The sequence below is a fragment of the Molossus molossus genome, unplaced genomic scaffold (assembly GCF_014108415.1).
Source record: "Molossus molossus isolate mMolMol1 unplaced genomic scaffold, mMolMol1.p scaffold_m16_p_15, whole genome shotgun sequence".
Taxonomy (NCBI): Eukaryota; Metazoa; Chordata; class Mammalia; order Chiroptera; family Molossidae; genus Molossus; species Molossus molossus.
In genome coordinates, this window is record NW_023425350.1 from 9,393,829 (window position 1) to 9,408,634 (window position 14,806).

The following is a 14,806-nucleotide window of genomic DNA, read 5'->3' on the forward strand; positions in this document are numbered from 1 at the left end:
TGTTTCATGTCCTCAGATTGGCTGCTGGCTAAAGAGCAGTGAATAAGAGGCACCAGCTGAGCACATGCTAATCCTTATTACTAATACCCCTCCTCTCCACTTTCCTCCCAGGGGTGAGAGCATCTTCATTTTCACGTTGGGCTATGCCCATTTAAAAAGCAGATTCATACTTTCTTTATCTCCGGGGTGACACCCAGATGTTATCTGTCCTTTGGATTGCAGTGCAAATGAAAGGTTTGGATGGGGATAGGGAAGGAAGTTCAAGGACATGTGAGTCAAGTGGGTAAGAGAGGGAGGAAGACCTGAAATGTGGGCACATGTCCAGAGCAGGAAGAATGTGAAGACTTGGGGACAGAATGCATGCATTCCGCACCTGCTTGGGGTGTCTCCACTGACTTGGGGGTCCTCTTGCAATCATGGAGGGATGAGTACCACGTCAGATAATGATTAGCGCCTTCTAGGTTCATGCATGGCTAGTCTACTGCATCCCTTTGGGCTGGTTAACGAAGAGGGGAGGGAGGTCACAGCATGTGGTGTAAAGACATCTGGATGGGGTAGGAGGTGGGCATGTGGGAGGAATGAGGCAGACAGATCAGAACATGCCCTGTGGTGATGAAGACTGAGGTCAGATGAAAAGATTCTAGACACAGGGGGTGAGCTCATGGTGTTGTGTGTGTGTAGGAATGCACTTACCACTTTGCCTGCATCAAACCTGGTAAACCTTCAGAGGTGAGCTTTTGGGGAACAGACATGCTTTTCATGGTCCATACACTGTTTTCCTGTTTTTGTTTCACATGATCACCCTGTGAGAGAGGAACTTTTTTTTCATCCTCACCCAAGGACACTTTTTTGCATTCATCTTCAGATAGAGGGAGAGAGGGAGGAAGAGAGAGAGAGAAACATTGATGTGAGAGAGACACATCGAGTGGTTGCCGCCCACTCGACCCCAACCGGGGCCGGGGACAAACTGCAACTGAGGTATGTGCCCTCAGCAGGAACTGAATCTGGGTCTCTCTGGACCGCGGGCCGACACGCTAACCACTGAGTCACACAGGCCAGGGCAAGAGAGGGGAACTTTTCTTACAGATGAAGAAACCAGGATGGAGAGGCTAAGTGACTTTCACAGGGTTCCCCACAGGGTCCAGCGGAATGAGAATCCCAGTCTGACTCTCAAATCTGTGCCCCTTCTACACGTGCACCCCCATATGCCCACAGTGGAGACCTGTCTTTTCTGTGCCCAGATTTCACAGATGCCAAGAGCGGGCCCTCTGTGACCCCCACTGTGGGTGCCTTCCTTCCAGTTCCCACACGCCACCCAGATCCCAGGCGCAGGGACGCCGTCTGCTCTGCACTGCAGTCGCCATATTTCATTCCCGAGTAAACAATGCTGGACTTCTGGATAACCTTAGCAATTATAAATGATTAAATAGCTGACTTCTGGGAGAGACCGGAGAGCATTGTTCTCAGGTGCTGATAAAACGTAAACATATTTTTAGAATAACCTTATGATAAAGATGATGAATTGGGTATGAAAATTGCCTTCTTCAGCCACGGGCAAACAGCAGTGTAGACAGGTGTTTTGGATCCTCTTCCAGTAGAGAGGGGGCCAGCTTGGGGGAGCCGCAGAACCATGGGAGTAGGGACAGAGGGCCCCCAGACACCTGTTCCACAGCCACCTGGATGCCCACCTTGCTTCCCTGAGGCAAATGAGAGTGTTGGAATCTGAGGGACCAGGCCTGGTGAATCCCTTCTCCTTGCCCACTCCTGTTTGCTACTCTGCCCTCTCCTTTGGCCAAACCTCCCTGGAAGGAGCAGGTTCTACCTCCTTTTAGAAACCTACCAGATACTGTAAATATCGACCTCTTTTCTCTGACCCCCGCTGTGGCTTTCGGATAAAAAAACAACAAGAAATCCCAGACCCCCACTGGGTACTTCCATGAGGTCAGAGAACATGACTTTCACCTTTCCCATACTTCCTTTCGCCCCACCCCTTCCCGTGCGCCTGCACCTGGGCCTGGATCTTAACTAAGCTGGTCTTGCTCGGTGCTTGCCTGAGGCTAGTGGTCAGCCGGTGTGTGTGTGGGGGGCGGGGGGGCAGCTGGCTGCTTTCCTGATGTGGGGCGGGAACCCGGGAACACTGGGCGCCTACAGCTTGGAGCAGCTGGCTCTGAGGAATTATTGCAAGTCTGCACAATTTGAAAATCTGCAGTTTGGCAGTTTGGGGGAGGGAGGGGGAGCGCGGGGGTGGGTCCCCAGCGTCCCATTCTCCTCCTCGGGCGGTTCACCGAGCTTTCTGGCTCACTGCAGAGGGGCCGGCCGTGCCTTCTGGACCACACGCCGCCCTGCGCGCTCTGGGGTCTGTTCCTCAGCCTCGGTCTCGGGCACCTCTCGCCCTCTTCCATTAGGACGGGGACGCAACTCGGTCCCCTTCCCCTGGGTGCGTATGTCCACCACCGCTTCTGACTTGGTAAGTGGGGACCAGAGCGTGGAAAGCAATGTCGTCTGCTCCGTGCGCGAACCTTCAGGCAGCGGGTTGGTGGTAAACAGGGGCTGTTTCCTACTTCGCACTTTGTTCTGAAACAAGTTGGGGCCTCGAGACTTCTGAAGAAAATCCTGACAAATGTGCAGTGTCGCTTGGGCCATGACTTTGGAGAGGCGGTTGCCAGAGCCTGCGGCGAGGAGGAGGCGGTCTGTGTCTCGCGGGGTCCGGGGGCTCCCACCACGGAGGCCGCGCAGGTGGGAGGTGCGGGGCGCGCTCCTGCTCCCCCCCGGACGGGGCGCGTAGCCCCAGGGGTGACTGTGCATTTGGGTCTGGGCGGGGACGCGCCCCGCAGGGCCTCCTCTCTGTGTGTCCGGCCATCAGTCTGCCTGTGGGGCTGCCAGACCCCGCAGCCAGCTGACGCCCAGGGGTGAGCGCTGCGCCCTCCACCAGGGGACCCCGGCTGCCGGCCACAGCTAGGTGGTGGGCGGAGCCGAGACCCACGGGGTGGTGGCCAAGCTGCCCGCCCCGCCCCGCCCCGCCCGCGGCGCCGGGAGCCGCGCTCGAGAGGGGCGGGAAGGACAGACGGACAGTGGCGGGCCACCGGCTCTCCCGGCTGCTGCAGCGGCGGCGGGCTGCGCGGCGAGGCCTGATCCCTGCGGCGCGGGCGGGCGGCATTGCAGAGGCGCTGGACTCCTGGAGGTACCTACTTCTGCCCCAGCCTCCCGTGCGCTCCGGAGACTTGTCTCTGCCACCCTGCAACTTTCCCCACCTTTGCTGCCCGAGCACCCTCAAGCCCCCGTGGCCCAGGTCACAGGTGGGGAACCCCGGAGGTGTGCGTCCTCAGGGGACTTTCCATCCTGCTGGGCGCTCCCCTCCCCTGGTCCCCAGAGCCCGCTGTCCTGGAGCCCTAAGGATCCGCCTGTTGCTCGGGCAGCGGAGACGGTGCCCCAGTCCCTCCAAAGCCGCAGGGAGGGTGTCTGGGATCACCTCTCGGGGGTGCGGTGGGGTGGCGGGGGCGGAGGATGGACTGGAAGCGGGAGAATAGATGAGTTGGGGAAAGGTGGCACTTGGTGGAGGGGCATCTCTGGGGCGTTTCTTCGCTCCGAGAAGCCTCTCCTCTTCCTGGGGAGGAGGGGCTTTCCTGGTGAACGAAAGCGCTTCCCAGGCTGCCCGCTCCGCCTTTCCCTGCCATCCCTTCCCTCCTCTGCCCTGCAGCAGTGCCGGCGCCTCGCGACAATTGCAGGGGAAAGGGCACCCTTGTGTTGGTGCAGCGCTGTGCCCGGGGGCTGCCAGGGCGCTCTGGGTGGAAGCGGCTTGGGGCTCGCAGGCCCCGTGGAGAGTCGCCCACAGACTTTGTGTTTGGATGAGCGGTGGTGATGGGAGTGGGTGCTCCAGGTCGGAGACTCCCTCTTCCCGCCCGCGCCACCCTGGGTGGCTGCCGGACCTCTTGGGGTGAACGGGTTGAGAGTGAGCCAGGCGTTCCAGCAGGCGCCTCGCAGAGCTGGGCCGGCTATTTCGCATTGCAGGGTTCCTTCCCTGTACCCCCCCCTCCCTTCTGGTCTCTTTTGGGAAAGGAACACCTTTCGCGCCCTTGGTTTCTCCCCAACCTGGGCTGGGGAGACTGGGCATTCTAACTCCAGCACTCCATGGCGTTGGGGGAAGACCTCAAAGAACTACCTCCAACCACCAGGATGACTGGGGTGGGGTGAGTTTGGGGGGCTGGTTTGATGCTAAGAAGGGAATGCAGGGGGTGGAGAGTAGGGGTGGAGAGCTGGGGAGGTGTCCCTTGCCCTCGCAGAGAGACTTGAGGTTCCCTAACTCTTGGTGTTTGCATTTCATCCCACCTTCTGAAGAGTGCGAGGGATGAGCAAAACCAGAGCAGAAACCTTCCCAGTTCCCTTAATATATTTGCTTAAATGGTTTGCATAACCATTTGCTTAGAGCTGTATAAATTACCCCTGGTTGCCCACCTTTTTATACTACTTGCAAACACCTGCCCAGGTAAACAGGCGGCAAGCATTTTCCTAAGCACCTGCCCTCTTGCTAAAGGCAGATGCCCTAGTGCCTCTCCTGCCCATTTATTTCAGGTTGAAAAGGTGACGCTGATTCCGTGGTTGAACCTGGAGTATGGTGTAGCTCTCATTCTTAGCGGGGTTGTAAACTCCTGGACATCGATTCTTTCAGTGTGCCTTTGCCAGCAGCTCCCCTGGGCCCAGCTCTGGGCTCCGCTCTGGTGATACACTGTTGTAAGATGAGGTTTCTGTTCCCAGTCCAGTCCAGTTGTTTTTAAAGTTTCACCAGACTCCTTCCTCCTCTTGTTCTAACATTAAATTTATCTCTTCAGAACTAAGAATTATCACTATTGGGGTAGCGGGGAGAAAATAATACCAAAGTGCCTAAGAACTCTAAATCCAAGCCATGCCGTGAATATTCAAAGGAGATTTGTAGGATCTGTTTTAATACAGTCTTATGTCTGAGCCATGATGATCTGGAAAATCAGCCTGATTCTCACTCACGAGTGCAGCAAAGCCAAACTTCTGCAGGTCAAGTGTATGAGAGCGAATGGGAGGTTGGAAGCAATCCCTGTTCTGTTCAGAAATATTAAAATATTAAAAAGCCAATGCTCTGAAGTTGGGTTTGCCAGCAAAGTGCTGGCTAAGTGTTTTTCTTCTTCTTCACATTATTGTTGTTGTTATTATTACTATTAAGAAGGAAGGGGAGAGTGGGGGGCGAGTGAGGACTCCAGACACCCCTGTCCCCTGTGAAGTTCGCTCGTCACCATCACCCTTACAGACTCTGCCTCCCTCCGTTCTGGCAGAGATCCCGCTGGGCACTAGAGCTGCCATTGGGGTTGGAATTGTGTCAGCTCAGAGAGTAGGCACCACAGGATTCCCCTCTTCCTTTTGTCCAGTGGGTAACATTTATTGACTACCTACTATATGGCAGCTGCTCTGCTCAGCACTTTTCCAGGCATTATCTCATTTACTCCTCAGAACAACCCCATGAGGATGTGAGGCTGTCATTCTTTTTTTTCTTTTCTTTTTTTCGTTAATCCTCACCTGAGGATATTTTCCCATTGAGTTTTAGGTAGAGTAGGAGGGAGAGGGGGAAAGAGAGAGAAATATCGATATGAAAGAGACATATTGATTGGTTGCCTCCTGCAAAACCCTGATCAAAGCTGGGGGTCGAACCTGCAACCCTTTGGGCCTCTGGCCGAGGGTCTAAGGACTGAGCCAAACCAGCCAGGATGAGGCCTTCTTTTTTTTTTATCCTCACCTGAGGACATTTTTCCATTTTTTGTTCAGGTAGAGTGGGGGGGGGGGGAGAGGAACAGAGAGAGAGAGAGAGAGATACATCGATGATGTGAAAGGGACACATCGAGTGGCTGCCACCTGCACAGCCGACCAGGGCCGAGGACAAACTGCAACCAACGTACGTGCCCTTAGCGGGAACCGAACCCGGGTCTCTCAGGATCGCAGGCCGATGCTCTAACCGCTGAGCCAAACCGGCCAGGGCGAGGCCTTCATTCTTTATTGCGATGTTTCTGTGGGAACCAGCAGTAGATGGCGCCCCTCGAGGTGCATTCTGAGCCAGATGGGGGACCAACAGGACAGCGGTCTCACTAACAGGTGAGGCCAACCTTCTAAATGGAAAGTGAGTGTGTTTATTGCCCCTGCTTATCAGGTGTCAGGAAGTTGGAGCCTCTGGAGTGGCCCTGGTGTGAAATCTCCTATGGAGATGTGGGAGAGAACAGACGGAGACTGAAGACCTGGGTTCTAGCCTTGATTGCAACCTCTTTATGGCTTCTTGACATAAATTACTTTGCTTTTTTGAGCCTCAGTCTGTTTAGCCACAAGAATCTAGATGTGTAATATTTCTTTTTGAGATATTTTTCTTTATTGATTTTTAGAGAGAGAGGAAGGGAGACAGAAAGAGGGATAGAAACATCCATGAACGAGAACATCAGTCAGCCACCTCCTACATACCCCCCACTGGAGATCAGGCCCACAACCTGGGCAAGTGCCCTGACCAGGAATTGAACCTGCAACCTCTTGGTGCTTGGGTCGACGCTCAACCACTGAGCCAAACCGGCTGGGCTAGATGTGTCTAACATTTCTTGTTGCCCTGTTCTAGGCACTATACTAAAAGCTTTCTGTGTATTAACTCATTTCATCCTGATGGCAACCTTAGGAAGTGGGCTCTATTCTGGAATGGGCTTGTGCAAAGTCACACAACCAGGACGATGTGAGGCCAGGATTCTAACCCCTGGCCATCTGGCTGCAGAGCCACTGGGAGATTCTGCGTTCCTTGTTTATCCCTGCAGCCCCAACACTGTGCCCTGTGCTTAGTAGGCTTCAGACTGCGTTGTTGAATGGTGACAGGTAGAGGTGGCTTATGGTTACCCACTGAATTTTTGGCCTTTGAATGTGCAATAAAATATAGATGCTGATTTAGAAGAATTTTCATCCTTTATCCTTTATCTAGATCACATTTAGCAACTTTTCAACACACCCACTCCTATCCCTTATAAAAGGAGACTCTTCTTCTGAAGCTATACTTACTAGACCAGGTTGTAGTATTTTTCTTTGTGTGCAAAAGGTCTCACTCTCTTTGGATTCCTGCAGAACCTTGCACCATGGTTTGCTTGTGGTAGATACTCTATAAAATTGTGTTTATTTTATTTATCTCTGTATCTATTTATTTTTGTTAATCTTCACCCAAGGATATTTTTTCCACTGGTGTCTAGAGGGAGGAGAAGAGAGAGAAAGAGAGAGAGAGATAGACAGACAGAGAGAGACAGACACATCGATTGGTTGCCTTCCACATGTGCTCCAACTAGGATAGGGATTAAACCTGCAACCCAGGTACCTGCCCTTGACCAGGAATTGAACCCATGGCCCTTTAGTACGCGGGCCTTCGCTCTAACCACTGAGCAAACCAGGGCTTACATTGTCTTCAATTGCACAAGTGTTGAATGATAAAGGCTCAAGATCTGCTTTTAGCCAATAGTGTTACAGAGAAACATTTTATGTTGACAGCAGTGGCTTTAGTAGCTCATCCTCAACTGAGCATGGAGCAGATGCTTACCAATGTTGACTTTATGACTGACTTGTGTGGTCGTATCTGTATCTCTATATATACACACAGCATCCATTCAACAAGTATTTGATTACTTACCCAGTGCTGTGTACTATGCTGGGTATGCAGTGCGAAAGGAAACAGATGTGGAGGATGGGTGGGAGACAGGTGAGGGGTGAGCCAGTAAACAAATCAATGGAAACATACGAGTAGTGGCAAGCACTCTAAAGAACGTCGTGGGGGAGAATACAGGGGTGGGGTGTGGGCACTAGTTTAGATGGGAAGCTGGGAAAACCTTTCTGAGGAAGAGAATTCCAGGCTGAGGCAAGAGCTTGAGGATTCTAAGTCAGGGATGAGCGCTGAGCTTTGTTGAAGGAACTCCAGGAGGACCAGGTGGCGGGGTGGCCGGGAGGAGGTCAGAGAAGAGGACAGGGGTCGGATCATGATGGGCTCTTTAGGCAAAGTTCAGGATCTTAAGAGTTTATTCTGAGGGCTGTGAGAGGGAATTAGTGCTATTTCAGGAGCCAGTTTGTATTTCTAGAAGATCGTCAGTGAAGGCTGTGAGGAGTAGATTAAAGAGATTCAAGAAGGGCAATTGGGACCCTTGTTAAGAGGTACGCTGGAGAGGTGGGACCTAAAGCTAGTACTGAGTGAAACATGGACAGGAGGTGAGGAATTGGACATCATACATGTATAGGTTGGTTATGAAAAGGAACAGAGACACAGTGCGTGTGAGGGAGAGTTTGTATATATGCCCATGTCTGTGTGGAAGGTGACCTTGGGAGAGGTTAGGGAGTTAAGTCCAGCTCCTCAATAAATCAACACATACACTTCTCTGTGTGCGAGTTAAATGGTACGAGCACTTCTAGAAGATTATAAATTTGAATCCTACCTCTGGCTTTTTCTCCAATTGTTGGGTAAATTTGAGCTTATTGTTTGTCCTTTCCTGTTTTGCTTTTTCACCTTCCATAACCTGGTGATTTCCTGGAGATTTTATGATAAAAAAAAAAAGTAGATATCTTTCTATGAAAATTCTTCTTCAATAGTGTCATGTATTTGTGTTAATTTGGATCCTTTTCATAAATTGAATTAGGAGAACTTTGAATGGATGTGTGGGAACATTTGTGGTGAGATTCTAAGCATTTGCTCTTTGATCACCACTAAGCTGCTTTCAAACTGACTTAATGGAGAGACCCCAGTGAAAGGCGTGGTGGTGAGGAGATGCTAAGCCACTCCAAGATGTGGGGTGAGGCCAGGGGGAGAGCCTTGGGAATGGCTAGAAGCCAATTTTCATGTCTTAGTGAAAAACGTCCTTACCTGGTCTTCCTCACACATGAGATGCTTCCTCTGTACACATGAGTCTCTTGTAAAAAGATGCAAGAGAGGTACATTTGTTCTTTCTTCTGGGAACTCATGTTTATCAGAATTTGCTGGCCTAAAGATCAATAATGAACTTCACAGATGCCTGATGGGACTTTGAAGAAGTGTAGAGTACCCAATGATCAATTTATGGTTGTGGGGAATGATAGTTTAAGCAGGACCATAGATTTGAAAGTTACTCTAAAGATCAGTTAAGACATTGGCTCCCTCTTGAAGACTTCTTCCAGGAATGCTGACTTGCATTCTGGCAAATCATTAGTGTGTTGAGATCAAGGAATGCCAGAAGACTGAACTTTTGGACTTGAACATGCTAACATTTTTTACTTTCATTCTTCCATGGACTGGTTTGGCTTTCTAAAGCCCTGATCGACATGCCCAGGTGAACCTGAAAGCATTTCCTATGATTTACTTAAGGAAAAGAATTTAATTGATTAAAGAGACTTCAACCAGCCTTCGTGGTTGAAGGCTGTGGTTTGTACATGTGGACTGAGAAGAGACGCTTGGGTTCTGGCAGGGCTATTTCAGCATTTTTGTCTTTGAGGTCAATAAACCATATCTTCTGGGTAGTGTTTTTCTTGTGGGTTTTTTTAAGATCCCAGTTTTCTAAGTGTGGTGCCCTCATGAGGTCACTGTCCTAAAACTGCCACCTGCCTTCCTCCCCTCGGTGATAAGACACTGCCTGGCCAAGATTTAGCCCCAAGGTATTTCAAGGTTGAGAGTTCTTGGGGACACTTGCCTCCTCTGGGCTATAGGTATAAACTAAAAGTTGTTATGTGGCAGTGTCCTGTCTGTATCTATTATCTATTATCTGTCTATCTATCTATCTATCTATCTATCTATCTATCTATCTATCTTTGCCAAAATGTAAAAATATATCACTATTTCCATACCTTCTCATCATCTCCTTAAATCACAAACCCTACAGAGTAGGCTCCCTGAATATGAAAAAAAGGGACCTCGTGAACATTCCTATGATGCCTTGAAAACTACCTTTTAAGCAGTTTTCCCAGACTTCGTGATCTAATTAGAAATCGATGTCAGCGTGGCGCACCCTCTGGTGATGAGCGTGGGGCCTTCCTCTCTGGCTGCTCCAGACTTAACATGTGGAAGCTGGATATCTAGTCTCTTTCTATGGGGCTTTGAGGTCCGCAGGACGGGGGCCACAGTCACGCAATGTGGCCCTGAACTCTGATGGGTTTGCTCTTAGTTTCTTTTTACCAGTCACTTCCGTCACCCCCATGAGCAGTGAAGAGCACACTAGCAAGCCCTGTTTACAGCCCTTCATTTGTAAGTTAGTGTCAGCAGCTTGGAAATAATGCCATCTACGCATGAATAGACATGGGGGTTCGGTAGCAGACTGCCCCCCTAAGGCAGTTAGGTCAGAAGGAGTGGGCGGTTAGATAGTTGGGGTTCGTGGGACTGCAGGATTGTGGAGGAGAGGGCGTTCACTCTCCCAGGACCAGGGCCCGCTGTGCGTGGCCGTCCGCACAGATACACGGGCAGATGGCGTGCTCACTGGTGTGGGCCGCTTAGCCCATTGGACAGACGTACACCAGCCACACACAAGTTCCAGTTTGGGTATCGAGTTTCTGTTTCACCAATGAACAGAGTTCTGGAGACGGATGGCGGTGCCGGTTGTATAGCATCATACGTGTATTAATACCACTGAACTGTACACCTGAAAATGATCAAGACGGTCAATTTTATGTCATGTGTATTTCTCCACAATAAAAAAATTGAAAACAAATTTGAGATTTCAATGAAATAGCATTCTCAAATGTTTTGGTCTCAGAATCTTTATATGCTTAAAAATTGTTGCCCTGGCAGGTTTGACTCAGCAGTTAGAGCGTTTGCCTGAGGACTAACGAGACCTGCGTTCGATTCTGGAGAAGGGCACATATCTCGGTTGAGGTTCATCCCCCGCCTTGGTTGGGGTCACGCGGGAGGCAACTAGTTGATGTGTCTCTCTCACATCGAGGTTTCTCTCTCTCTATTTCTCCCTCTCTCCTAATCTGTCTAAAGATAAATGGAAAAATATCCTCGGTTGAGGATAAAAAAAAAAAATTGTTGCGCATGCCCCAATAGCTTTTGTTAATGTGGATTATATCTGTCAATATTTATATTAGAAATGAAAGTAGATACATTTTAAAGTATTTAATTATTCATTAATTTAAAATAACAGTCTCATTACATGTTAACATAAATAGCACATTTTTATGAAAATACTTATCTTTTTCATAGCAAAAATATTGTAACAGTAGCATTGTTTTAGATTTTTATAAATTTATTTATTGTCTGGTTTAATGGAGGACAGTGAGATTCTAAAATTTGCTGCTCCATTTAGTCTGTGTTCTCACACATTATATACCCTCTGGAAAACTCCACTGGACACTTGTGAGAAAATGAGAATGAAACAAGAAAATAATATCTCAGTTTATTATAAAAATAGTTTTGATCTCATGGACCATTTAAAGGGTCTTAGGAACCCCAGAACTCGTTCCCTGACTACATTCTGAAAATTACTGGTCTAGAATAAATCCACAGCCAAGTTAATTTTTTATTTTTTATCCTCACCTGAGGACATTTTTGCATTTATCTTCAGATAGAGCGGGAGGGAGGGAGGGAGGAAGAGAGAGAGAGAAACATCAGTGTGAGAGAGACACACTGACTGGTTGCCACCCACACAACCCCAACTGGGGCCGGGGATAAACTGCAACTGAGATACGTGTCCTTGGCAGGAACTGAACCCAGGACTCTCTGGTCCGTGGGCCGCTGCTCTAACTGCTGAGCCAAACTGGCCAGGGCTCATTTTTTGTTATGTTGTATGTTTTAATTTCTTTTTGTCTAATATCAGCTGAGTTTGAACATTAGCAATTCAATGTATTTCTTCTATGATTTCAAATACAAGAACTCGACCCCTTCTAAAAAAAAGGTACGGTATTTTTTTTCTGAGTTTATATAACAGAAAAACAGGAGCAATTTTCCCCAAACTCTCTACTATTCTGTCCTGAGCATTCAGAAGCTACCAAGTTGGTCGGATGTGGAACTATTTTGAATTTCCTGTGCTCAGCTCACTTGAGTGGGACCCCCACAGACATGGAAGCTTTGACTGTGACAATCAGGTAAAGAAAGCCATGTTTCAGCCCTGGCCGATTTGGCTCAGCAGTTAGAGCATCGGCCTGCGATCTGGAGAGACCCGGGTTCGGTTCCCGCTAAGGGCATGTACCTCTGTTGCAGTTTGTCCCCGGCCCTGGGTGGGTCATGTGGGTGGCAGCCACTCGATGTGTCCCTTTCATGTCGATGTTTCTCTCTCTCCCTCCCTCCCATTCTACCTGAACAAAAAAATGGAAAAATGTCCTCCGGTGAGGATAAAAAAAAAAAAAAGCCATATTTCCCTCCAGGGTATGCAAAGCTTGATTTTTCCCAGCCTGCATTCCTATTTCCTGTGGAGTGAGGACTTTTAGTGTCTAGGGAGGAAGGCCTGTCCAGAGACGGTACCTAAGATGTCTGTCTCCGGGGTTCAGTCCTGAGCTGTCACTGCTGGGGGACACGAGTGCTCTTCCGAAGGTGTCCTTGCTTCCTTCTGGCTCCGTCCCGCCCCTTCTGCCTTGCATGGAGAGCTTGGAAAGTCAGGGAAAGGCGAGCGCACTGAGAAAATGCACTGGAACCCTGGCCAGTTTGGCTCAGCGGTTAAAGCATCGGCCTGCGGACCGGATGGTCCCGGGTTCGGTTCCTGCTAAGGGCATGTACCTTGGTTGCGGTTTGTCCTCGGCCCTGGTTGGGGTCGTGTGGGTGGCAACCACTTGATGTGTCTCTCTTACATCCATGTTTTTCTCTCTCTCTTCCTCCCTCTCTCTCTCCCGTTCTGTCTGAGGATAAATGCAAAAATGTCCTCGGGTAAGGATAAAAAAAAAAGAAAATGCACTGGAGAAAGGAGAGGTGTAAGAATTCATTTTAATAAGTCAAATTGAAATCTTTTTCATTTGCATTGCCTGGGGAATCTCATTACTTTATAACTGTTTTTATGTTGATGAAGTATGGACTTAGTCATAGTAGGTAGTTCTGGGCAGAGCATTAAAAAAAAAAAAAATTCCTTCCAGTATGGCTTTCCTGAGCAGGATGGCATGTTTGTAAAGCAGAAAGGCGTTATTTTCTACTTTCCAAATAATGGATTAGATGCTATATAAACCATCATATTTATTTTATTATAGCTCTTAAAAGTTTAGTAAAACTGTTTTTGCACCCCACGAAATAAATAGTCACCGTGGCAACTTACTATAGCAAAAGGCACTTGGCTCTCTGAGGCTTTTGTTGAAAATATGCTGAGGATTTATGATTTGGCAACATCACTCTGTCTTCTAGCCCAGCGAATGCTTTTCTCCAGTCCTTTGGAAATGTCAGACACAGCATGCCAGGTGCTCAGACTGGGTACAGAGAAACAATAGCTTGGTCAGGCAACTTCATCCCAGCGTCCCTGAGCCCCTGGGAAAGGCTGGATGATGAGAAGAACACCCCAAGCACCCTTTACCCCTCTATGTTGAGCAGGAAAATACTAGTGTTTTACCCTTAAGCCGAACGTTCAATTAGTTACATGTCCACCAGACATCGTCCTCCTGTCTGCTGTCCTGGACACCGGCATGCATCACTCTGAGGCAGTGATATGGTCAAGAATCAGGGTTCTGCAAGCACAAAGAGGAGGTGCCTGTAGGCATTAGATGTGTGTGCATGAGCGTGTGTGTGCGGTGCATTTTGGGAAAGTGTCCTGGAGAAGGTGACATTGGAGCTGATTTCTTCAGGACAAAACTGGAATTAACGGGAAAAGAAGGGGACAGAGGAACAGCTTGGACGAGGTTTGGAGATGAGAGCGCACGGTGAGGTCGGGGATGGCAAACAGTTTGACGGGACCGAGGCAGAGGTGTCCGAAGTGGGCTGGTGGACACCGAGGCCAGAGAGACAGGCAGGGATGGTCTTGCTTGAAATCCGAGGAGTCTGGACTCTCTCCTGAAGACACCAGGGAGCCACTGAAAGTTTTTGCCGGGTGTTGATACATTCTGACTTGGGGTTTAGAAAAGTCTCTCTGGCCGCCCGTGGAGAGGGAAGGGTATTCGTGGGAAGTGGAGCTGGATGACATCACTGGCTTGTCTGCAGTGTGATTTGGAGGTACTGGAGAGGGGCTCCGTCACCCAGGTCGTTAATTCGCCCTGTTCCTTGATTCCTGAAGTGCTTTCATCTTCTGCGTTCTCTCTCTCTTGTATTTTAAGGTCAACAGTGGAGAGCTCTCTGGGAAAACTGAATGCAACTTTTGGCCACTTGTCTGTTTCCTCTTCCTGCAGCCCCTTAATTTCCTTTGGGTAATTATCCCTCCCTGTTGGAATGCTGTCTCCGTGGAACAGTGAATGCTAAGGATGGCCCTGGAGGTTTGCGCTGCCAGCTTCTTCTGGTCCAGCCCCAGGACAGCCACTGGGTGTCAGGTGGCACAGGCTCAGCCTGTCAGACGCCCTGTCAGTTGAGTGACTCCAAGATGGACGAGGCCACTGAATGTGTTCCTCCCGTTAGCGGCTCCCTGGCCAGACCTCTCCTTCGATGAGCGTTTTTTCTGCTCCCAGTCCTTCCGAAGTGCCCGCCTCCTCCCTGACTCCAGGCATGGGTCCTCAGACTTCCCTCGGACCCTGAGAGCTTCCGATCGGCTTCTGACAAAAAGTGGGTTTGTTTCAGCCACACAGTAGCTCTCGCTTGTATCCAAGGAGCCCTAGGAGACACGGGGGTGGGGGGTGGGGGGGGATGTCTGAAGGCCTTCCTTTGCACTGTTAGTTAAAACTAATCTCGTAGCTTTTTAAGTTGGTTTGAAAGGGGAACAGGGAGCAA

The 14,806-nt window shown here is 49.6% G+C and overlaps 1 protein-coding gene across 1 annotated transcript in view; it reads left to right on the forward strand.

Moving 5' to 3' along the window:
• Positions 1-2,382: 2,382 nt before the first annotated feature.
• The window catches only part of KCNS3 (potassium voltage-gated channel modifier subfamily S member 3), a 34,531-nt gene continuing 22,107 nt past the window's right edge, over positions 2,383-14,806 (forward strand). The window contains exon 1 of the mRNA XM_036263215.1: positions 2,383-2,467. The gene's annotated coding sequence lies outside the window, so the exon portion shown is untranslated. The remainder of the gene's footprint in view (positions 2,468-14,806) is intronic.